Source organism: Protopterus annectens, chromosome 11.part0 (genome assembly GCF_019279795.1).
Source record: "Protopterus annectens isolate FY-2018-M chromosome 11.part0, PAN1.0, whole genome shotgun sequence".
NCBI lineage: Eukaryota > Metazoa > Chordata > Ceratodontiformes > Protopteridae > Protopterus > Protopterus annectens.
The window spans coordinates 1,071,708,267-1,071,731,871 of record NC_056745.1 but is presented as its reverse complement, the minus strand read 5'-3'; the positions used below and the strand labels follow the sequence as shown (position 1 = coordinate 1,071,731,871).

The window sequence follows — 23,605 nt, the reverse complement described above, 5'->3', positions numbered from 1 at the left end:
GAAAAAAACTAAGTTTTTTTGGAAGTAGGAAGCCTTACTGATACAAATATATGAAAAAGCACCAAGCATGTTGATTAGCCCAATAAAAAAATGGGAATAGAGTATGCTACATACTTAGAAAATCTGTTGTCATTTTTTCAGAAACACATATAAATGCATGTATCTGTATATATGTATAAGGGTGAGTGTGACACACACACATATAACTATATATATATATATATATATATATATATATAAGTACAATACACAAACACGTATGCATGTGCATGTATGTGTATCTATAAAGTATATATGTGCTGCACACTAAGCATTTCAGACATCTATTTGACTGCCTTTTTTTCTGTAATACTCTTGCAGTCGAACATGTCCCTTCTAAATGATGTAATTTCTAACAGCTGTTTGGTACAAGATGGCAGCAACGGGCTGTCTAAGACAACTATTGCTACACTCCTGTATTTTTTTCATATATGTACTCTGAATATTCATGCATTATTGAGTGGAGTACTTTTAGTGACTGTCCTTTTCTATGTCTGCTGACAGTTTGCTGGGTGCCTATGATGGACTTATTTTTGGCTGTTTATTTAAGTGCTTATGCTATTTGGCATCTAGCATTCTCAATGCTTAGCAGCACTCAGATTCTTGCTTTTGTAGTGTGATTATAAGATCAATAATCCGAAAGTAGTCTTGGATGATAGGTGGTTATCTTTCTTTTCTGTAGATTGTGGTCTTTTTCATCAGACTGAAATTGCACATTAACGATCCTCACTGGGTAACTCATGTACACTACTGCCTAGTTTACCACACAAGTTGGCACTTCTAAGTAGGAATAACCATAAAAACATACCCATTAAATTAAATCCAGATTATGTGAGAAGAACAAGAAGCATCAGACTTACTGATTTTCTTTTTTTCTTTTTGTGTAGGACTAAGTAATGGTAGATTTTTGTTTAGCTCTTTTGCATTTACTTGGTTTTAATCTGTTGAGATCTGCATTAACAGGTGGTGCACCTAATAGTCGATAAGAGGATTATATCCTAGCACTAAAGTCCTAAACAAAGTAAGATCAAGGTGGGAACCAACTTGGAGGTGGCGCCAGATTCTTTTGTTGATATTTTGATCAGACTGGAGATACTGCATGTTTTTGGGATGCTCTGAAAATCTGATCATATATTCGGCAACTTTATTACCAAATGACTGCAACACAATCAACTTCTGAATGATGTGCTGTGTTTTTGTCACTTGGAGGAGGTACTGGAGTGCTGTTATTTCTAGTTTTGTTACTTTTTACCCTTGTTATATGCTGTCATCATATCACCTGTGTTCTGCTGGTGTGTGGCCCTTCTGGCTCTTGTGATGTGAAACTAACATACTGATACCATGCTTACCATACCTCTCAACCTGGAAACATCAAAAATCTGGACAAGGCCCATGAAAAATAGGTACAAATCTGTACGCTGATTAACATAAAATGTGCATACACAATTAAGTAACCCCGCCCGCTCCAATGGAATTGTGGGATGCCAACTTTCTAATGCAAACTGAAGAACAGACAACCAAAATATGGCACCAGAGTCCCCCTGCAGCCATTCCAATGTCCCATTACCTGGATATTTTGCCCCATTTACCATAAACACTGTGTGCATACCACTTTACTTCTACAATGATTTTGATTTTATGTTTACATTTTATAGCACAATGCACAAACAATAGTAGATATTTGCTAAACAAAGCGACACTGTCTTTCAATGAAAATGAACTTGGCATTAAAACCTCTCTGCCCCATTTACCATAAACACTGTGTGCATACTGCTTTACTTCTACAATGATTTTGATTTTATGTTTATATTTTATAGCACAATGCACAAACAATAATAGATATTTGCTAAACAAAGCGACACTGTCTTACAACGAAAATAAACTTGGCATTAAAACCTCTCTGCCCTTGAAACTCATTCATTGAAACAGCATTGAAACCCACACAACATCCAAAGAAAATGCATCTGGCCAGTGGTGGTTAAAGATTAATTTTGGGCTGTTTTCAAATCATAGGCCCCTTGCACACCAAACATGTTTTCTTTGATACACCTTCCTGATTATATTAGATTATATTATATTCCTTGTATAATCCAGCACACTTGTTAAAGCGCATTTTAAATTTATTGTTAACATTTTTCCAGTAAACAATGAAACAAAATGCATGAACCAATAATGACAAAACTGCTCAATTCAGAACATTTCCATCATAAGAGTCTACTTAAGCTTCTGCAATCCACCAGTATCAGTAAATATGCATAATCTCTTCAGAAGGAAAAGTCATCTAAATAATTCCACATTAAAGAGATCTGTAACTAGTGGAGATTGCTGCTAGTAAACAGTTTTATATTTCACTGTTTCATCTACAAATAAAGTGCCTGTTGCCTTTCAGGGATAAACTGCCCATTACATAAAAAAATAAATGACTAATATTGTAATAAGAAATGGATGGCAAACTGATAACAGGTTCATAGTTACTAGGTATCTCCACCAACGAGGACATTCTAAGGACTGCAACATTAAAAGCACAACACAGTAGAGTATCAGCAATCTATCTACATACTGTGGGAGTAGACCCCATAGCCTTCTGCATCAAAAGCAGGTATTCTACCTGTTGTGCTACTAACACAGACTTCACCTAAGCAGCACTAAACCTCTTTACCCCTGAGGAACTGCACAGCACAACTTAAGAAAAAAGTCAAAATTTATTGGGAGGGGGTACAAACCAGGGACACATTTTATTCTTGTACAGTCTTAGAGAAGCTGGTGTGGGTAGGTGATTTAGGCTCTTGCTCCCTTTACCTAAGGTAAAGGGTTTGAGCCTACCTAACCCTAACCACCAGGTATACTTACCTGGGGCATTACACACACACACACACACACACACACACACACACACACACACACACACACACACACACACACACACACACACACAGTCTGCATTGCATAACCACTATCCTCTGTTACTTTTTTAAAGAAATTTTTGATAATATGCGCACCATCAGTGTAGTTATTTTCAAAAGCTCCACTATCATGCTTGTGTCCTTTAAGAGATTTAAACTCCAGGATTATCTAAAGTGTTCAATGTATGCAGTTAGCACTTATTTTCAACATGAATTATTTATTCCTTGCACAATCAAATGGATGGATCCCATGTTATACACTTAAGCACCCTTCCGGTTCTTTCATCTACTTTGATACATCGCTGATCCACCTTTACATCATCTGACATGATTACTGTCAAGTTCTCCATCTGCTCACTCACTCTTTCTCTCTATTGCAGTACACTAAACTGAAGAATATATCTCAAACCACACAGACACACTAACGGCCAGCAAACACACACTAACGGCCAGCAAACACACACACTAACGGCCAGCAAATACATTAACGGTCAGCAAATTTATTAATGATCAGCAAGCTCAGCAAATACGTTAAAGGCCAGCAAGCTCAGCAAATACATTAATGGCCAGCAAGCTCAGAAAATTCATTAACGGCCAGCAAGCTCAGCAAATACATTAACGGCCAGCAAAGCGAGCATTTAAAAGCAGTGGCCAGCAGATAAATTAATTAAACAAGCTCACGGCAGCAAACAACAATGGCCAGCTCATAGTAAATAAAAAACGGCCAGGCCAGCAAAATGAGCATTTAAAAGTAGTGGCCAACAGATAAATTAATTAAACAAGCTCATGGCAGCAAACAACAATGGCCAGCTCATAGTAAATAAAGAATGGCCGGGCCAGCTCAGCAGATAAAACAGCAACAGACAGCTCATAACTTAAACAACAGTAAATAAAGAACAGCCAGCTCAGGAGATACAGTAAACAACCAAACAAAACGAGCATTTAAAAACAGCAAACCAAGTGGCTCAACAGTAGCAGGTAAAACAATAATGCCCAGCCAGCATTTAAAATAATAGAGAGAAGAAACAAAATGAGCATTTAAAAACAACAAACCGAGTGGCCCAACAGTAGAAGGTAAAACAATAATGCCCAGCCAGTATTTAAAATAATAGAGAGAAGCTAAAGAGCAAAGAATGTTTTATCTGGAGGCTGGATGTGGGCACCGGCAGACTCTGCAAAAGTTATACACACATTTTCCCCACCATTACTGTTCATATTCCGTGTTTCTTCCAGTCCAACAGGCAGTAGCTGATGTCATCATGCACACCTCTGTAGGCTGGTGATAGGTAGTGACATCAGCTATATATTTAAAGTGGTAAACTGTTTAAAAAATTAGTCCAGGAAATTTGGAAATTAAGGAGGCCACTCGGGAATTCGTGGTACCCCAATATTTTGCCCTCAAAACCAGTAAAAAAACCGAGGAATTTGGTACAGTTGAGAGGTATGATGCTTACCCTGATACTTTTTTGTGGCAATTTGCTGATAAGATATGAATGGCATATTTATGTTTTGAATTTTGGACACTAATTTTTTTGTCAGTGTTCTGGCTGCTTTCATAAATGGAGACTTGCTGGACGACCCTTTAGTGATGCATCATGTAGAGATTCGATCATGCAGTGAGGACAGGCTTAAAACTTTGCATTTACCACAGATAATGCTGTCAACCTGCAATAATATGACCTTGTTTATTCTTGTTTTGCACATGCTATACTTCAGTTAGACTTTTGTGACTTGCTTAAAGGTTGAAGCTGAAGTTGAAGATATAAATGCTACTGTGATCTAAATACTACTTGTAATGACATGTGCTGAGCTACACGTTCATCTCCAATCTCTACACCAGCTGTTATAATTTCTGTTTACCAGTAAGTACAGATAACTCGTGTTAGTTTGGATGTGAAATCAAGTCATCTGCCAAAGAAAAATAGAGTCCTTTCCTTGTAAATAGATGAGTGTAAGTTGGTCATTAATAGCCATTTTCTTATGCTTTGAAAACAGATATTTAAATATTGTGTCAGTATCCACTAACTATGATATGTCTACTTACTTTTTTTGTTATTGCTTTATAACTAGGATCTCCCACCCAAGTCTCCTCTGTAAACAGACAATGACCAGTAGGGCCAACCTATTCACCAAAATAAAAAGAAAATATAGCATATTTTAAGAAACATATGTGTCCAAATGTATAAATACCATCACTTATTGAAAGATGTGCAGTCTTGAGTAATAGATAATCACATACCTTTACTATAGCTCTAATATCAATATTACCTTATGATATTGTGATGAGAAATACAGTGACTTTGATCGGTTTTAATTCAAAATTGAATTAGCTGAAATGCATCCAATTAGTGTTCACTTATGCAGACCTTTCAGTGTGAAACTTTATAATGACTGTAATTCAGCCAAGACTGCCTATGTAACTACCTGTTGTTTGTTTTACCTTTTACATGGATCAGGACATTAGAAGGCTTGTGGATATATATATGCCAGTAAAAGTAGACTAAATAACTATAGAGGTATTTGTGCAGTGTTGCAGATTTGAGACAAAAGCATTTCACATTTTAAATAAAATAGTCTTTCTAATAAAACTGCAGAGTTAATTAGTTTTTTAGGCAGTTTTGTTTTTACGTTTTTTACAGTTTGTTCTTTGTTTAACTGCGCATCTTTATTTTTTGTTTTTTTTTCCTGAAAGCCCAAAATCCTGAAGACCAAAATCCTGAGACCAAAATCCTGAAAGTTCAAAATCCTGAAAACTCAAAATCCTGAAAACACACAGGATACCAACACTTACTATATTCCAGCACAAGTAAAAATGATTTTCTATGGTGAATAATAAAAAAATGCAAACAGACAGGAAACTGGATAGGAATTCATTTGCTGATCTATCTTTTCTTTATAAAGCAAGATGCAGTAAGTTGTTTTACAATATGAAATGGGATGTTAAATATATATCATAGAAATAGATTTTGTGCTGTTGATGAGAGGGTGAAGAGATAAAAAGCATACATAATAATTAATAAGAAAGTATATAAACTTTGTTCAGATATCATAAATATTGTATTTAAGGATGCATGATGTAAATAAGTAGTTTTTATGTATAAGATCCCCTTCTCTTTTTGGCAAATGCTGTGGGACCATTTGTTTCCACAACTTAGTTAACATGTAATCTGAATGATGGCACATTCTAGACAGCAGCACCCTAACAAGTGCTGCTATACTGTGTCAGTAATGGGCAATCAACCAATTTACCTGGGGTGACAATAGAACTCATGACTTTCTGATTTTCCAGATCTATAGCTAAATGTGCTAAGTGTTGAGTCACTTACAATGTCATTCTGGTAGCAGAAAAGGACACCTAGATAAACCCTCATACGATTTCCTCTTGCTGGCTAATGATAAAACAACAGAACAGTTACAAAAAAATAGAAAAGCAGGAGGGACCTGTTATAAGGGCTCTACATCACTTCCATGAAAACACAAGTACTTGAACACCTATCCATTGTCCCTAGTACAGCAAACTGGTATTTATCAAACCTTGACATCAGCAAATGTTTTTCCCAGGGCAAAGAGTTAGCTGTGCAACATCCAGAAATTGCCCTTTTCCCCACTGTAGTGTGATCTCAGAGTTGGTATATTTAAGTAGAGGGTTGAGGGGAGCACAGCCCCCAACAATGGTAGGTGTGGGGGGAATAGCCCCCCCCATTTGTTGGGTTGATATACTGTGGTGTGTGTATTGCTCAGCATGTTGGGCAGCTAAGTCTTTTTTGCCCTGGGAAAACTTTCACTGATGTGTATGTTTGATGAATGGACTGTTTGTCATATTGGGATCAATGGACAGGTGTTCAAGTACTTTTGTGGAAGTGATATAGACCTCTTATAAGGACTGCAGGAAAATTATGTAATACATGTATGAGGTGGAAATATCTATAAAAAATTATCAGAAAAAAGGAGAAGGCAATGAGTTAGAGTACTCGAACAGTTACGGAAGTTAATCTTTGGAGTATACTACTACTGAAACATTAATAATATATAATTTACAACACATTGAGCTGGCATGAAGGTTATTCGATTATGGTCACTTTTTAACTTCTAGGCAAATGTTTGTATATAGTTATAAAAGTTCTGTTTTAAACAGTATATAAGTTTTAATTAATATTTTAATGATTATCATAAGATTTACATGTTTGTTAATGTATCTTTGAATTGGGAACAATTATTAATGGCACTGAAAACTGCTATGATAAAATGCCTAATATAGTTTAAATGTTATTAAAAAGATAATTGCATGTGGTATCAAGAATTTTCAAGACAGAGGGAGGATATGAAGAGAAGCAGAGCTGGTACTTGATAACATGCCAGATTTGTATAGGCTAAGTAGTATTTTGGGTCCATGGCCAAATACATTGAACATATGCGAAATAAAGGCTGAGAGTGACAATAATGCTATAATAAAACAAACATAAAATAAAGGAAATAAAAACAGAAATATGGGTGTCATGTGATTACCTAAGATGGCACAGAGTCATGAATGGAATTAGAAATAAAGCTTCATGTACTAGGTGTGGTTACAGGCACAAGAAAACACATTTCTGAGGACTTAGCCAAATCTGTAGGTTATTTGCAGGTCAGAATCATTTCACAAAAATTAAAAAAAATTAAAATTAGCCTGTTCAGCAATACTTACATGCAATTGATTTCAAAAGACAGAATAAAGATAAAACATCTGATAGTGCAATGCATAATCTGAATTCAGTGCAGACACTATATAGTACAGTCTGCTGAAAATAACTCTGGTCAGAGAAATGGATGAGTTTAAACAGAAATATTACATTCAGGATAGATATTGGTGCTGAGTGCAGTATTTTATCAGAAGTTACCTTTAAAGTACTGAACTTTCTAAATGTTGTTCAAAAATTTCCATGTACTCTTGTTATGTATTTAAAATACAAGCTAAAAGATTTGACCACGTTTGGATAACCATGAGTATATGCCGAGAAAAATAATGTTAATGTCTGAAACTATGTTTTTTTTAAAAATCAGATACATCTGCAAAATATATTGAGTCACAATGCTTGTAAGAGATTCTGGAATAATAAAAAGGCAACACAGTGTAGAAATGAAGGGCATTTTTCAGAACTGACTACAAGGCAACATAAATATTTCCAACAGCAAATTGATTGTTTATGATGTTATTCTGAATGCAAGCATTAAAGGAAACTGGAAGGACAATGTCAATGTTTTTGAAGTAACTAATTTGAGGAGTACATTGGTTCAAAGACCACATTTCACGTTTCTTCAACACAGTTTCTAGAATGTTCTAGAAACACAAAAGATCCTGATAGCAACATGAAATATAACAGTAGGGCCATATTTCAGAGTATTTCACTGAAAGATAAAGCACAATAATCAAGATATTGCAGATAATTTTACAAATTTATGTTAACTTATTTGCTTGATTATTTGCAATGTGAATGTTGAACTAATATTTCACCTAAAACAATTACAGTTATTTATGCATAAAATAAGGTTCCTATAGGTTTTAAGAGTCCATACTAAACTGGAGCTCAAATGTAAGGAAAGCTGGACCTACTAAATTGTTCAATGGTCAAGAAATGTATTTACTTGTTGACAAGAGGAGAGTACTAATCCATATGGACCTTGCCCAGACTCATCCCAGAAGCATTTTATGATTAATTGACTTGCTCAATGTCATACAGCAGGAAGTGGAAGGACACAAACTCTGTTCCTTTTGTTACAGGAAATAGTTCATTAACACTTCTAGGTCTTAGTCTTCTAAGCCAAACGCCAGCTAATGTTATCATAAGTATTATCCACTTAAAGTTGTTGAGATAATATGGAGTACTCAATTTTTCTCAATATTAGATGATAGTCAAGAGCTTTGGTAGTTTAAACAGAATACCACTATTTCAAAGCTTTTTACTTTTTCAACCCCTTTGTGCACACAATGTTGTTTTTTTTTAAGTCTTATCCCCAGGAGTATTCTTAGCAGCTGTACCTGAAACTACTGAAGCCATGGAAGTTATAGTTAACACACGATAATGGATGCTGTATATTATACAAGGAAAAACAAAACAGTGCCATGAATGCATAGCTGTCATTTTGAATATCTCAAACTTCAATACCAACTGTGCATTCTGTTGAACAAAGTGCATACTCAAGGTGACTAAACATCAAAGCTGAACTATAAATGCATTACTGCTGTGAGTTATCAAAAATAGAGAATAGCTGATAGATGTCAGAGGTGGATTCTTCAATTTCTGTTACTATTCAGAAAAGACCAGCAAGAGTAGGAACTAATAAATAATGAATGTTGCTTGAATTTATTGTTTTTGTTACATCAGTACTATGTAAAATTACTGATCGTAATTTCTCTGCTTTATACGTGCCATGCATTGTGAAATATGCACCTTTAAATGCTATATTCTTTATTATGTATTATAAGAGTTCATGTGGTTGCATTTGTAAACAATATGCAGCTGTATGTTTTTCCCATTATAGCCCAGGTAGTGAATAAAAATGGTCCATGGACCAGCTCATTTATTTAGTTAAAAAATATAGTAAACAAAGTAAGTGAATGCCAGCTTTACTAAGCTACTAGATAGGCTACAATAGAAATATTTGACCTAAGCATAACTAAATGTCAAATATGTGTGAGTATTCTAAAATATATGCAACAGCAATAGTTATAGCCACTTTGCTGACTGTATGCACTGTTGATTATCATGAAGAAATAAATTTCATATACTTTATTTGTATTTTTGAATGAAGTATATGAAACTGTATAAAGATCACGAGCATCCAACTATACGATCCAACTATGTGTATCACAGTTTAAATAGAACAGTATTTATGAGAGAATACAAAAATAACTACCTGGTAACATATGTTAAGTCAATATGTACAATCTCTGCAGAAGTAAAAGGTATCTGAATAATTCAATATTAAAGAGAGGCATGACAGTCACTGCTGACATAACTTTGCATTTCAGTACTTCATTTATAAATGCAGTACCTACTGCCCTTGAGGAATAAATTGAATATGATACATTCACAAATTAGTGTGCTGGTAATATTGCCATGCCATTTCCTGAACTAGTTTAGCTATGCAGTAGGGAATGGCTGTCAAACAACAGTATGGTCATAGTTACTAGGCATGCACCCCTGTAGACCATTATGTAGCTGAACCCAAACTCCCAATTGCTCTAAGGCACTGTGTGGTTAAGTAGCTTGATCAATGTCATAGTAGGTAAATGAAAGTGGAAAGATTTAGACCCTACATAATTGCCTCAGGAAACAGCTTATTAACAAGTCTGATTTTAGTTCTCAGTGCCATCTGCCAACTTAACAGTTTTTAACTAAATGCTGAAATCCTGCACAATCTGATCTTGTAAAGAAGACTATATCACAGTAATACGCAACACTGACTACATATGAACAGATGCTGAAGATCAGATTGTTCTGGTCATCACTCCAAACAATGCAAACTATGTAACCTGACAAGTGTCAACCCCTTTGGAGTTGCTGGAGGTTACAAAAAAGGTATTCTAAAAATATATTATTACAATGCAACAACTTTACACTTCTAAAACACAACATGCTTAGCCTGTATTACACAAACCATGCTTATTAATGAATAAATACATTCTTTAGTGCAATGAATAAAGCAAAACATATAAAGACAATATAAATACTGCAGCAGCTTTTGTTCAACAACCCACAAGTCATAGAAACTGAATCCAAATACTGCATTTTTTTAGGGGAACTTACTTGCTTACAGGTTATCTGCATTTCATTTTTGACCTTCATATGTCTTCTCTGCCATCAAGAATAGTCATCCCATCTCATATGCTCAGTACAGGTCTGACCTACTTGAATGGCTAATAAGGATGTACTGTTCTAGCAAACACCACCAGAGTCAACAGAGTCGGAACATGGACAAATGAAGTCCTACACAAGGTAATGAATCAGGCCCTTGCCAGCCATAGCCATATCCCATTACTTAGCTGTCTTTCTCTGATTACCATAAGCACTGTTCGAATCGTTCGGTGTACATACTATTGTATGCTTTACTTTTGCAATTAACACAGAGATTTGGATTTCATTTGAAACTTTTATTTCATATTTTACAGAAAAGCACTGACAGCTATTTTCTAAACAAAACAAAGCACTTTCACATTGAAAACAAACTTAGAATGAGAAACAGTAATCATTTCTCTTCTTGAAACTTACATTAATGAAAATACATCTGGTAACTCATTAAACTACGAGAGACATGTTGGGATTCATACTCAAATATATAGTGAAGTACTAATTAGCATCTATGTAAAAGGTTCAGGAATTCAAAATGTAAATGTACAACACATCTGCTATAACAGCCTAGGACAACCTACTGGACATAACTGTCCCTTTTCAGAAGCAGCCAAGAAGTACTGTCCGGTAGAGTTAATAGGCAGAATTACACATAAGACAAATTAAGGATGAAGAAATCAAGCCAAGTGCTACAGGAAACAGTTCTTTAATAGCTCATAGCCTTACTCAGTTATACTAAGAGCAAGATAAACTTTTATAGCACAAACTCTGTAATTTATTGACTGATACTGGCAGGCTGTAATCCTCAGTCTTCTAATGCAGGCCTGGCAGTTGGTATAGTGGATTTAGACTTTTGCTTCCTATATTTAAGGTTCTGGTAAAAAAAAAAAAAAAAAAAAAAAAAAGCTGCACAGACTCACACTGCACAATAAGATCCAAAGGTAGGCACAGTTCTGCAGTTCACAATAATCCACACCAGCAAAGCTGCAAAGAATGTAAGATCCAAAAGGTAAAATACTTAATTTATTGTAAAAAAGAGTAAAACCTCTTTGACTGTAAGTAAGTCACTTAACTAGACAGTGCACCCTGCATACTCTACCATATTTTATGGCTAATCTAAATCTGCTACAAAGAATAAAGTACTGCATTCCAGGATGATCTCAAACTAATCTGCTCCCAAGACATGCTGTTGTTCCTGCAGCAAACTCAGATCTCCCGTGTGCGCTGACATCTTCCTCCTGTGAAGTAGACATAGGTGTGCTGCTGCATGCAGAGGCATGACACCTCTGGGCTGAGATAGTGCTTTTTGAAGTGATGGAGCTTATTTTTATTTTTTTTAATTCTAGGCAACACCCCCCCCCCCCCCCCAGTCAGCACCAGGCCCTAGGGAGCTGCCAAGATCACCTTGTGCTGGATTTAGCTCTACTTTCAACAGCATAATTATCAATGTGTTGAAATGTAAAATTTAATTTACCAGCAAACTATGTATTGTTAATGCCAGAGAATCAGGAAAATGTAAATGGTCTCCTATACGAAAAGCAAAATAAGCAGAAGCAATATTTTGACAGAAATAGAAGAGACCACCTTTGATGGATGGAGAAACAGTAATAATGCACACAGGTTTTGAAATAAATGCACTAAAGAGAAAAAGCTCAGCAACTGTAATCTGTCAAGGTAAAGAATTAGGATTATACTTGCAACAATCTCAGACAGCCAAATACATAGAAGAAATAGGAGAAATGTAAATAATATGCTGATGGGGGAAGTTTGTCATTCAGTGATGCCACTACCTCAAAATGAAATACATTGAAATGCAGCAGTGCAATCAAAAATAGACCTACTACCTTCTCAGGACTAAAATAATCTTAACACTGCAATAGAAACTCAGCAGTTTGAAGTTATATGGGATACAGACATTAATTACAATGCCATTTCAAAAAAAAAAACTCTCTGGATATTGATGTATCTAAGAAAGAAAAAACTTCAGAGAATGATGAAGAGAAGTAATGGACTTATTTAAAAAATAAACACATACAGGGACAGTAAAATCTATAAAATATTCAATTCTGCAAATGTATTTTATGCTTGCTGCTTCTTCCAAATGTTGAAATAACATTTTGATCTTCAAATTTGTGTAAATGCGTGACAGCCTAGCATATCTAATGTGTAGTTATACAATATATTTACTGTAAATTAAAGTAAGAAATTGTAAATATATAGCATTTATTTATTTATTACAGATTTTCTCTTAATGATGGGGACTGTAGCATACATTGTGATGGATATATTGCTTTTAACTTTAATAGGGCATTAACATTAACAGTTAATGTATGCCTTGTGATTACCCAATATTCGATTAGTATTAGTAAAACTTCTGGTGAGAATTTACTTTGTGTTTCTGCCTCTTCATTCAGTCAATACTAAGCATATATGTATAAAAATAGTATACCTATATTATAGTGACAAGCCCCTGGTTGTAGTACTGTGCCATTTATTTTTAATATATTTCATCTGATACTTCAAAAGCTAGAGAAACAAAGACCACATTTTCCTCCAGATGACAAAAATGTAGATCCCTGTTAAGGAAACAGGGAAAGCATCAAATGATACAAAAGAAGCCTGTCTGCATTAGCAGAATAATGCTAACAGCTTGAAACTTTCAATGGAAACATGTATCTGCTAAAACCAAAAATGCAAATTATTTCCTCCCAAACTGAGCTCACAAATGTGCAATAATGTTCTGGGAATGCTGCATTCACTGATTAACTTAATTATGTTTTTCAGAAGCAGAAATGCTAGGAAGCATACCTTCCTGTTTCTAGTTGCTAAGTTACAATTAGACAACATTACTCAAAGGGCATAGCACTTCTTTAAAAGAAGAATGAAGATGCTATCGCACAAGAAAAGTTATGAACTGAGATAAAAAAATCTAATAAAGCCAAAGAAAAACAAAGTGCCTTAAATGAAAGTCTTACCTGTGGAGTTTCAGGAAGAATTGGCCAGTTTTATTGCAAATGGAATGGGGAACCTGTAAAAAGGAGGAAAGAATAATGGGTAAAAAAAAACTATTTATACAGTGATTCTTACCCTTACATCAATACCACTGACAAGCTAAAAGAGAAATACTTTATGATACACTATACAGAGGAACATTTCATAATGTATATACACAGACTAGATGAACTATAACAGACATGCAGTGCTCTGTGAAGGACAGACCAGAATAAGCAGGCTCATTGGAAAATATAAAAAACAGAAAAATGTAGACTGTTTTCTGAAAACAGCATTGAGACAGCTACTTCTTTTGTTCTAAAACCAGGAACTCACACACTGAAACAGCTACTTCTTTTGTTCAAAAACCAGAAACTCACATCTTGAGACAACTACTTCTTTTGTTCTAAAAACAGGAACTTACACATTGAGACAGCTACTTCTTTTGTTCTAAACCAGGAAGTCACACACTGAGACATCTACTTCTTTTGTTCTAAAACCAGGAACTCACACACTGCAACAACTACTTCTTTTTCTCACACCTTGAGACATCTACTTCTTTTGTTCTAAAACCAGGAACTCACACACTGAGACAGCTAGTTCTTTTGTTCTAAAAGCAGGAACTCACACCTTGAGATAGCTACTAACTACTTCTTTTGTTCTAAAACCAGTAACTCACACACTGCAACAGCTACTTCTTTTGTTCTAAAAGCAGGAACTCACACCTTGAGACAGCTACTTCTTTTGTTCTAAAACCAGGAACTCACACCTTGAGACAGCTACGTCTTTTGTTCTAAAACCAGGAACTCACACCCTGAGACAGCTAGTTCTTTTGTTCTAAAACCAGGAACTCACACCTTGAGATAGCTACTAACTACTTCTTTTGTTCTAAAACCAGGAACTCACACACCGAGACAGCTACTTTCTAAAACCAGAAACTCACACCCTGAGACAGCTACTTCTTTTGTTCCAAAACCAGGAACTCACACCTTGAGACAGCTACTTATTTTGTTCTAAAACCAGGAACTCACACCTTGAGACATCTATTTCTTTTGTTCTAAATCCAGGAACTCACACACTGTGACAGCTACTTCTTTTGTTCTAAAAGCAGGAACGCACACCTTGAGACAGCTACTTCTTTTGTTCTAAAACCAGGAACTCATACCCTGAGACAGCTTCATCTTTTGTTCTAAAACCAGGAACTCACACCTTGAGACAGCTACTAATTTTGTTCTAAAACCAGGAACTCACACCCTGAGACAGCTACTTTATTTGTTCTAAACCAGGAACTCACACACTGCAACAACTACTTCTTTTGCTCACACCTTGAGACACCTACTTCTTTTGTTCTAAAACCAGGAACTCACACACTGAGACAGCTAGTTCTTTTGTTCTAAAAATGGGAACTCACACCTTGAGATAGCTACTAACTACTTATTTTGTTCTAAAACCAGTAACTCACACCCTGAGACAGCTACTTCTTTTGTTCTAAAACCAGGAACTCACACCTTGAGACAGCTACGTCTTTTGTTCTAAAACCAGGAACTCACACCCTGAGACAGCTACTTCTTTTGTTCTAAAACCAGGAACTCACACCCTGAGACAGCTACTTCTTTTGTTCTAAAACCAGGAACTCACATACTGAGACAGCTACTTCTTTTGTTGTAAAACCAGGAACTCACACCTTAAGACAGCTACTTCTTTTGTTCTAAAACCAGGAACTCACACACCAGCAATGGAAAACATTTAGCAGATTACTAAAAATACATAAACCTGTAAAGGCTGGCTGCAGTTTACTATTCTATTACTATTGCTGACTGCACTAAATATTATATAATGAAGTACATATCTTATTATTCTGTTCATAATGCACTATTTTGAAATCTTCTGCTGAACTGTAATACAACTTGTTGATTTTGTTTTAAGGCTCTGTTAGTTATCTGTTTACCATCATTAGAAAACAGTAAACTGTTATGTTATCTATGGATAATTAATATTTTTCCAGAACCCTGTTTGCAATTCTGGAAATATCTTTGCAAGGAAACAAGCATAATAAAAGATGGCTCATGAACTACAAAAATGAGAAATAAAAATGAAATCAGTCAATCAATCAACTAACATTTTATTAATGTACCTTAGCCAAAGTATAGTACAAAGTTAATGATTACTGTTAATTTAAGAAGAAGAAAGCAGTAAAAATTCACTGCCATATGTCATATTAACAAAGGACAAAAGAGCAATACAGAAAGTCATAAAAACGGGAAAATGGTAGAAGCTTCTAAAGACCAAAGGGAGTCTGATTTTCAGAAAAAGTGTTTCACAAGGACACAGTATACAGATAGATGATAAACAGCTCAGTGAAAAGCTCAGGAAGTACTTATTCACAAAGATAGTGGTTCATGATCAGTGTGCAGTTACAGTAATAGGTCTTCTGAAAGCATGAGAAGATGCAAACCAACTCTTAATAAAGGCTGTAAAAAGTAAGATTCTGGTTAAGGAAAGAAAATCCGTGATATCTGTATGGGCTTCAAGTATGAGTGGATGAATATCAAGCTTGTTGAGGATCAGAATCCCCAGACTGCATTCCCTTAACAAAAAATGGTCAGAAAAAAATTGTTTAAGTGTCCCCCCACATCTTCATATCCAAGGATACCAACTCCATGATTACACCAACTTGAAAAAGGGAGGGAATCATCCATGCAAATGGCATCATTGCCAGTACAACTCACTGGCAGTGATTACCTGTGGCAAAACTCTGATCTTCAGCAGGTTGAAATTTTGGAAAATGACACTCGAGAGTTTAATCCTTATCCATCCGTAGATCACCCATCTCTATGGTCCATCAAGGACCAATCATCCATGCCCATTTGGGTGAGACAGAAAGACCAAACAAGTAAATCACTAACATACTGTACGTAATTTACCCAAGTGTTTGGCAACAGCAGTAGCTGGTGCGCTATTATGTTTAATTCAGTAACTGGTGCTCTGTTATGTTTGGGGCAGTGGGGCTCCAGTATGTTATGTTTATTTAAGGCAGTAGCTGGTGCTCCATTTATGTGTGTGAAGGCAGTAGCTGGTGCTCTATGTGTGTGAAGACAGTAGCTGGTGCTGTGTGTGTGTATAACTGGTGGTTAGAATTGAATTTCTGAGACTCAAACCCTGTACTTTAGGTATAGGAGCCTGCATTCTCTACCCACTCAACCACTTGTGATTCAGTGAGTTTAGTCTATAGGTCTCAACTGTCTAGATTTTCACAAAATATTTGACTCATACGTTTGGTCTGTTCCTCTTAAAATTTTTAGTTTTCTTGCAAATCAGTGAGAATGGATTCACTAAATAATGATAGCACTTTAAGTTTCAGTCTTCCTATCTTTTTTAGAAACACATTGTAACGCAAAACACTATTTTAGCAACTTTTGAAGATTATACAAGCAATATTTAAAACCTGTCCCTGTTTTGGGCCTTTGCCCCCTCCCCAAATAAATTTTGGCTTTTTTCAGATTTCTTGTCAAGTGGATGGTGCAGTGGTAGTGTTGTTGCTTCATAGCAAGAGGTTCTCTGATTTGATCCCTGACTAGGGTATCTTTTGTCTGGAGTCTGTATGTCCTCCTTGTGTTTGTTTGTATTTCCTCTGGGTGCTCCAGTTTTCTCCCATGTTAAAAAGACATGCATCTGCAGCATTTCTCCCTGGGCCTCTGCTGAAAATTGGATTTGTTCCAAGTTGGGCTTTCCTGTTAAATAAATAAAAAAATGTACAAGGAGCTGAGAGATTCAGGGGAAGAGAAGTTTAGTGCTGCTTATTCCAAGTCTGTTTGCATTGTTAATAGAGCAACAGGTAGTAGCCTCACTTTTGATGCAAAAAGTTGTGTCTTCTACTCCCACCATATGCAGATGGATCACTGATATTGCACTGTGTTGTACTTTAAAGGGAGTGGATGCTGCAGTCCTGTGAATGTCCTCCTTTGGAGGAGTTACCTAGTAATGATGAACCTGTTATCAGTTTGCCATCCATTCTCTATTGCAATATTACTAGCGTATAATTTTTTTATGTAACACAGACAAATTATTCTTCAAGGGCAACAGCCAATTTATTTGTAGATGAAACAATGAACTATAAAGTTGTTTTCTATCATCAACCTCTTCATTAGCTACAGATCCCTTTAATGTGGAATTATATAGATGACTTACTTCTGCAGAGATTTTGCATATTTACTGATATTGATGGATTGCAATGACAGAAGACTGAGTGGCCTTTTATGGTTGAAATTTTCTGAAATGGGTAGTTCTATCATTATTGGTTCATACATTTTGATTCATTGCTTACTAGAAGACTGTTCAAAACTACAAATTTCAACCACATTCTAACAATTGGTGCTGTATTATACAAGGAATATCATTTAATACAATCAGGAAGGTGAATCAAAGAATGCATATATGTATGCATGGCACTAAAAATGAGTTTGAAAACAACCCAGAGGAATGTGTGAAAAGCTCAAAATCATGGGCAAATTTTAAGCTTTACTCTTGTTACCAAAGCAATGGATGAAGGTAAAACAGTTCACACCACATTACATTGACCTGGCTTGGTGCTGAGACTTTTTCTGTTTGGTATATACATCATAAAAGTAAAAGGAAATACCAAAGGGCTTTGGCCGGCTAAGTTTGAGAAGACTGCAAGCTAAGAACAGTTATTGAATCCCCAAATGACTTAACCATCGTGCAGGAAGGTTTGCCCCAAATAATAACTGGTGTCAAAATCATGACAATGCCCTCTGAAAACTGGCACAATTGTTTGGCATTTGGGAACTTGTGTGTACAGTGACCTAACTTTTGACCAGCATGTGCTCAGAGTCATAAGAAAGCCTTTCTATATTGCACAGCTTAAAAACAATTTGATTGTGACTAGATCTAGAGATGTTGTTGTCCCCCTTTTCAAATTTCTCATTAGGTCAATCATTTTGCATGTCCACTTTGGGATGTATTTGTCCAGCCCCATGCAACAAGTGGAATACCTTCAGAGATACCTTACTAAAAGGATACAAGTCTTAAACAATAGGTCTTGCATGGACCACCTCAAAGATTTATTACTATACTCAGTATCCTACAGAGAGCTTAGAGGTGACATGTCTGGCATACAAGGCATCCTCCGACCTAATACAGATGGACCTATGAACATCAGCAAGTCAAATGGCATCAGAAATACTCAGTCCAGGTATCAAAACTGAATGTTGTGAACAGATGGATATATATCACAGAGGCTACCACTGTTTCAGAACAGACTATCCATACAAATAAAACAAAGCTTATCAGTCCATATTCAAATGCAACTTGAATCTAAGGATGGGTAATAGAAAATGTACTCCAGTATTGCCCCTCATGCCACTAATGGGTAGAGGCAGTTCCTAAATGCTGCATCTCTTACTCCCTTCAAATTATCTATGGTATGATCACAGTTATTCCCACTAGGGCTAATATACAATTATCAGCCATGGGATAGATAAGACCAATCAGAAAATGTTAATTCAAGCACCAAAAAGGAATTGGCTAAGCTTTAAATGTCCTTCAAGTGAACCTATGTTGTGGTAGTAAATAGTTATAAAATATTGCCCTTTCTAGATCACTAAGTGCCCCTTTCACCCTCCACCCCCCCCCCATCTTCAACAGCTTCTGGCGCCCATGTCTCTAATTAAACTAAACAGGTAACTAAAAAGGCAAATTAAGCCCAATAAGGCCATTTGCAGGGTCACAAGAGCCTCATAGGCTAAAGACAATCATAAGGCTTTCTCTAGCTATGTCCAAAACCTCAAAGGCTGCACACATCAGTGTGCTGGACTTATTGTCAATGATGCCACCTTCCCTGAGCACATAGAGAATTTGCTGGCTGACAAATTCAGCTCAAACTTAACCTCCCCCACTACCCCTGCCCTCCTTCCATGAAATACCTAGTAGCATAACCTCCTCAACTGTTAACAGTGAGCAGGTCCTGGCAGCACTCAGCCAAAAATACAGCCTCACTGGGCACTGACAATATCACAGAATGCCCTCTGAATAGCTTGAAACATGACCAATCATGACCACTTGAGTTGTATTTCAACTATAGCTTCAAAACAGGCTTTGTGCCATGAGAATGGAGTACTGCAACAGTTATTGCACTTCAGAAGGGTGGACCATCAACTGACCCTAGAAACTAAAGACCTATTCATCTGACTAGTCTGACATGAAAAGTCATGGAATGAATTATCATAGAAATGATCAACAAAGCCATAGGCAACCTTCAGACACTGGAACCAACACAGTTTGGCTTTGTCAAGGTTAAGTCATGCCCACTAAACCTGTTCTACTTCTTTGAGAAGTTCACCATGGCAATGGATGAGAGGAAAATGGTGCGCACAGCCTACCTAGGCCTGACAAAGGCATTTGATACAATAACCTACTCAGGTATAGTTGACAAACTCAACAAACTGAACATAAATCCCTGCATAACTCACTTGATTGATAGCTGGCTCACAGACAGGACCCAGGAAGTCAGGATTGGTGAGACTACCTCCACTAAGAGTCCGGTCACCAGCAAGATTCCTCAAGGACCTGTGCTGTGACAGCTTCTATTTGGCATCTACTTCTCAGAGGTAAAGGCTAATGTCAAGGGTGTTTGATAGTTTACAAATGACTGCAAATTGACAGGTATCATACATTCCCCCCATAACTCGAACATCTTACAACAGAGTCTAACATAGACAAATAACTGATGCCAAAGTCACAGATTAAGACTCAGTGCCAAGAAATGCATTATAGTTTGGGAAACTGCCACCTAAACTAATAAATCCATTGATAAGACACCCTAAGAACTAACCCAATAGTCAGAGATCTGGGAATATATGTAGACAGTAATCTGGCCTTTGACCAACATGTTGCCAGGGTAGTAAGTAAATCATTCTATGTCATCCAGGTCGAATGAAGTCACACTGCCACTTTACTCAGTCCTTATTAGACCCATCATTGAGAATAATGTCCCATTTGTCATGTCCTATCCAGACATATGCAACAGTTGTAACCCTCACAATGGTTCCTTACCAGGAGAATCCAGGGTATAAACAAGTTGACCTATAAAGAACACCTTAAACCCTATTTCTATACTCTGTCTCCCATGGGTTACTAAGGGGAGATCTATGCTTGGCATACAAGGCATGCTTGGATCCAACTCTGATGGACCTTTGCATGTTTGCAAAATGAACAGCACCAGAACCACTAGGTCCATGGATTAAAATTTTGCTTGTGGCATAAATAAGACATGCTGGTGTGACGGATATGTGTCTCAGAGGATCCCCATGCTCTGGAACAGGTGCCCCAGCCATGTGAATCAGAGTGCATTCCTAACCCTATTTAAGAGTAGCCTCGACCAATGGATGGGAAATTGGAAATTCACCCTGGGTCTGGCCTACATGTCTCTCATAGACACAGGCAAACAGTAATGTCCAAATTAACATACCCCTCAAATAACCTCTCGAAACTTCTTAACTAATATGGCCCCCCCTAATAAATGCCCACGATACATTAGAACACTGGTCATTAGCCTAGTGTATACCTATGAACCTATGAACAACAGTTTCAGGTGATGCAAGTACACAGATGGAAGTATTATTTGCTATTCCCCATCCAGTACAAAATGACAGCAGGAAATGCAAGCACACATGCACACAGCACCTGATACTAAAATTTGTCCATGTAGGAACGTCATACGTGTTAGTGTTACTATAAAAAGTGCTTAGCAGAAAAAGGTGTACTGCTATAGTGTCTTGAGAATGCCACTTCATTCACTCTTTCCTCTTCATAAGTGGTTCAAGTTAACAAACTCCAACTCTCAAACACCAGTGCCAATCATTAAATCATCTAAGATCACATGACCAGTGGCGGCTGGTGACTTCAAATTAAAGGGGGACTGCAGGAGACAGCTGAATGGGTGGGGTAAATGGGGAGGGGTGTGGCCAGCTAGAAAGGGGTGGAGCTATGCTCAAAACCACAACTGGAACTTTAATTAAATATACTGCCCTGGGTGCCAAGCCGTCATTACGAGAGTCCAAGCAAGACAAAATAAAGTGTAGAAGAAAAAAATATTTCAATGCGTTGGCTACATGACAACTTACTTAATATCTAGATGGAAACACAAAGGTTGTGAGACATGAAAAAATAAATTATTTTTTTAAATACATTACTGGAATGTCAGTCAAAATTAAGTATATAAAAAATAAACAAGCAGCACTCAACTCAAACCACTTCTCCTTGCACTGCAGTTCTAATTATAATTTATATTCAGCTTTATAAAATTACCAGGTAACATGCTGAAAGTAGCAATCTCTGTGATACCCCCACTTGTACAAATGTTTCTTATCCAAAAAAGACCTGCTGCCTGACAACAACTATCTACTTGTTTCATGGGGAAGACATGATCAAATTAAAAAAATGAACAGCAAACAAGAAACAAGCTCAAGATAAATTGCTTAAAGGATTACTGCACAAGTTATGGACCACACATGCTAGATTGGCATTCTGTTTAATTTACATGTAAAGCCTGCAAAGATGACTGCAAGCCTCCAACAAATGTAATGAGCTTCTGAAAATACTGTAATCCTGTCCTTATTACAAATTCTGTCATATGTATTTCAATACCTAAGGCTTATACGTTATCTAGGTATGTAAATATTCTCTGCATGGCAACAACAAAAAGGCTTTCAATGTTGGTAATTCTTTAACAGTATGCTTATTAAAGCTTACTTACATCTTACAATCTCCAACAAGCCTGATTTTCACTAAAGCATTGCTACTTAAACACAGAGCAACAGGGCACTGCGACAGCATACATTTTCTGAATAAGAAGCATAAATCAACAGTATAAAAATGATAGAAAACCAGAACATTCTGCAAAATCAAGGACAGATGAAAAGCCACGGTCGTACTTGTGGTCTACCTTGTATGGGGGAATACTCTGCACACTTACACTGCATAACTGCTCCTTGCCTTGCTTGGACACATCCAGAGCCACTACAATGGGGAGTGGAGTGCAACAAGTATGACACAATTTGAAATGTCTCTGGCTGACGGTGATGCCTCTGACACTCATACCTCTCAACCTCAGAGCAAGAAATCTGGACAAAGCCATACATAGAAGTGGGACACAGGCCCACAAATAAAGACAAATTTTAAATATTGCTCTTATAAACTTAGAAAGATAATAGAATAGAAGTAGGTCTTGCATTAGTATGAATTTTCTGAAGGGTATGAAATCCGAAACTCAAATGTCTGCCATTATTTTCTAGCTTCAATCTTTAATGATTTGCCACTAATTTGCAAAAAAAAACACAATTTTATGAAAAACAGACCAAAAATGTGATGCAAAAATATAAAATTGCCACACAATACAGCTGGGAACATGTCAAAAAACGGACACCTTTTTAATATTAGTACTGTTAACTTGCGCAGCTGACAAAATAAGAGCATCTACATGCATTTCTGAAATAAAAGTAATCTATAATTATGATCATTACAGTTATTTATAATTGTAAACCCTCCATGTTTTCTTCTAAAATTGCCATTTTGTGGAGGGATTATTAGGGGGAGAGCAACACTTTGAGCCAAATTTGGGGACAGTTGAGAGGTTTGGATATTCCTAATTCTATAAAGCGATTTACTTGCACGTACCTCTCAACCTTTTAATGCAGGAAATCTGGACAAGGCCAAATATATTGGGGGAACATACAAGCAGTACTAAAAATTGCTCTTGTATAAACTTAAGACAGTTTATAGAATAACAGGTCTTGCTTTAGCATGCGTTTTTCTGAAGGTTATGAC

The 23,605-nt window shown here is 36.5% G+C and overlaps 1 protein-coding gene across 11 annotated transcripts in view; it reads right to left on the bottom strand.

Annotated features, from left to right (window-relative positions):
* Positions 1 to 23,605, bottom strand: part of MGAT4C (MGAT4 family member C) — a 3,121,932-nt gene that overhangs the window by 1,689,416 nt on the left and 1,408,911 nt on the right. For all 11 annotated transcript variants that reach the window (XM_044088415.1, XM_044088414.1, XM_044088413.1 and 8 more), the window contains one exon: positions 13,747 to 13,799. The gene's annotated coding sequence lies outside the window, so the exon portion shown is untranslated. The remainder of the gene's footprint in view (positions 1 to 13,746; positions 13,800 to 23,605) is intronic.